The sequence below is a fragment of the Macadamia integrifolia genome, chromosome 14 (genome assembly GCF_013358625.1).
Source record: "Macadamia integrifolia cultivar HAES 741 chromosome 14, SCU_Mint_v3, whole genome shotgun sequence".
Taxonomy (NCBI): domain Eukaryota; kingdom Viridiplantae; phylum Streptophyta; class Magnoliopsida; order Proteales; family Proteaceae; genus Macadamia; species Macadamia integrifolia.
In genome coordinates this window covers 31,184,804-31,188,053 of record NC_056570.1, presented here as the reverse complement: position 1 = coordinate 31,188,053, position 3,250 = coordinate 31,184,804, and positions in this window count along the sequence as shown.

Here is a 3,250-nt window from a genome sequence, read left to right as displayed (position 1 = left end):
TTTTTTTTTTTTTTTTTAACAAAAGGGGGAAAAATGTTAGAAACGTAAAATGTCGGAACAACAATACCTTGTTCCGTCATTTATGTTTCGTTCCAAATACAAAAAATGTTGACAACTAGGTAATCATTCCTGAAACAGGTTCACAAACCCCTTAGCCGAATTCCTGTTAGGAGGTGCATCCTTCTCAAAATTAGGCCCATCAAGGAGAATAGAATCAACACCGCTCTACATGTATAATTTCAGCTATCAGTACTACATTCATAAATTATTAATAAAGAGGAGAAGAAGAATAAGAAAGAGATATATAAGAGTTGGTAATAGCTTACATTTACAAAAAAATAATGAAATTGGAGGTGCAATAAGGAGGCTCCGATTCTAGCTTGTTGATTCACATTTTCAACGACAATGGTTTTGATGAGTTGCACTCCATTTGGACAAGTGTTTTGGTAGAATTGAGGGGTTAGTAGTTTTGTGTCATGAGCAGCAAAGATGTTGGCACGGGAAGAGGCCGAAATGATAGAAAATAGGATGATGATGTTGAGAGGGCTATCGGTTTTGAACATTGAAGACACCATCATGGTTTTGTGGAGGTTGGAAAGATGGAAAAGCTTCGTTTGTGAAATTTTAAGTGTTTGTTTCTATGGTGTCAATGGTCACAAAAAGCCTTGTTCCATGGTTTGTTATGCAGCGATGGTTTTACCTTCAACCTTTTCTCCTGTCAATTTCATGGAAGATAACACATTGCTTTAGGGAAGCCAATCCGATTGCAGATTACTTAGCCAAGAATGCTGCAAGGTCGGAATCCTCTGTGGTTCCTCATAATTGGATGTCTATGCTTCACGAGGATTTACTTTTAGATGCTCAGGAAAGAGCAAGATTCAGATTCTATTAGATGTGGTTTATCCCCTACTGATGGCCATGCCGAAAGTGGGGGTTCAGGCTAGTTTTCTTTTTTTGGGTCTTGTAATTTTATTGTTTCTTTTCCCTTTTTGTACATCCTTTTTTATCTTCTAATACAGTCGACCTTTTAGCAAAAAAAATCCTTCTACCTAAGCTTTTGGTAAAAGAGTTGTATGTAATTAAGTCATTTCTTAGTGAGTGGTGGTGTAACCAATTTCCACATGAAAGGGATTGCCATGCCGTTGGAGTGTAACTAAACCCTCACTCCCAAGTCCTAGCCATGAACCTTAGTGAGGATCAACACAATTCTTTAATTGGAAAAGGGTGTTGGGAGAAAACAAGAGAGGGACCATACACTACAATCTTAGCCATGATTCAGGAATAGTATGTTATAGACATAGCCATGATGGGTCAATACTACACAAAATGGGCTTTAGGTTGTCTCATAGACCTATTGGATATATGGGATTCATTACCCGGAACTTTCCATTATATGATATGGCATGTGGTGATGAACTAAGGCAATCTAGAAAAACATAATAAAAGTTTTTCCGTTTTATGGGAATAAAAAAATGAAATAAAACATTTGATGTCAACTTGGTGTTTTCGGTTATTTTTTTGTAACGAAAAGGGGGGAAAAAAGGAACGTTAGAAACGCAAAATGATGGAATGACAATACGTTACTTAATAAATATGGTTTGTTAGTTTATGCACATTTATACTGCCAATCATTTTCAACTGATTAAAAGAATCCTTCGATATGTAAGTGGTACCCTTGATCTTGACCTTTGTATTCTTGCTCATAGCACACTTGATCTCTATGCTTTCTCCGATGAGGATTGAGTCGATTGTCCTACAACTCCTTGATCCACCACTGGTTTTTTCATATTTCTCGGTTCAAATTGTATTTCTTAGAGTGCAAAGATGTAGTCCACCATTACTCGCTCAAGTGTTGAAGTAGAATATCGTGCTATGGCATCTACAACTACAAAACTTACTTGGTTGTTCTTCCTTTTTCAGGATCTTGGCATCTCTCATCCTTAGCCATTCATTCTTTTTTGTGTCAACCTTAGTGCACTTCACATGACTGTAAATCCAATGTTTCACATTCAAGCGAAACATATTAAGATAGTATCACTTTGTTCGTGAGAAGGTAGCCCTTAGTTCTTTGATCACACGATTTGTTCCATCGCATCAATAACTGGAAGATATTTTCACGAAGCCTCTATCTCATGATATGTTTCATTGTTTGTGAATCAAACTAGGATTGCGGCCACCATTGCTCACTCAAGTGCTGAAGTAGAATGTCGTACTATGGCATCTATAACTACAGAACTTACTTGGTTGTCCTTTCTTCTTTGGGATCTTGGCATCTCTCATCCTTGGCCATTCATTCTTTTTTGTGACAACCTCAGCGCACTTCACATGACTGCAAATCCAATGTTTCACGTTCAAATAAAACGTATTAAGAGAGACTATCACTTTGTTCGTGAGAAGGTAGCCCTTAGTTCTTTGATCACACTATTTGTTCCATTGCATCAACAGCTGGTTGATATTTTCACGAATCCTTTATCCCATGATATATTCACTGTTTGTAAATCAAGCTAGGATTGTGGCCACCATTGCTCGCTCAAGTACTGAAGCAGAATACCGTGCTATGACATCTACAACTACAGAACTTACTCTGTTGTCATTCCTTCTTCGGGATCTTGGCATCTCTCATCCTTAGTCATTCATTCTTTTTTGTGACAACCTCATCGCACTTCACATGACTGAAAATCCAATGTTTCACATTCAAACTAAAATATTAATGTAGAGTCTCACTTTGTTTGTGAGAAGGTAGCCCTTAGTTCTTTGATCACACCATTTGTTCCATTGCATAAAAAACTGGCAGATATTTTCACAAAGCCTCTATCCTGTGATATATATCACTGTTTGTGAATCAAACTAGGATTGTGTCCTAACTCCCAATCCATTTTGAAGGAATTATTAAAGGAAACAATCTGTTACGTGCCCTTAACCATGGATGAGGTTGGACACGTGTGAGTGTTATTAGTTAGTTACTATTCAATTGATAAGTTAGTAGAATGAGAGTGAATTGTGGGGTGAGAAGTTTGTGTACGTGGGCAGTAACTGTTAGTGGGGAGTAGGGAATGTAACTAAGAAAGTAGTTGTAACTAATAAAGACTCTAGGGTTGAAGGGTACCTATATATTTGGCAGAAAATATGGTAATGGATATCTAGAAAATTAACCGACAAATTCTCTATGAGAAAGAGGTTGGCAACTTTCCAATTAGCCAAAATCACTCTTACAATCTCTCTTAAGAGATTAAATCACTCCTACAATCTC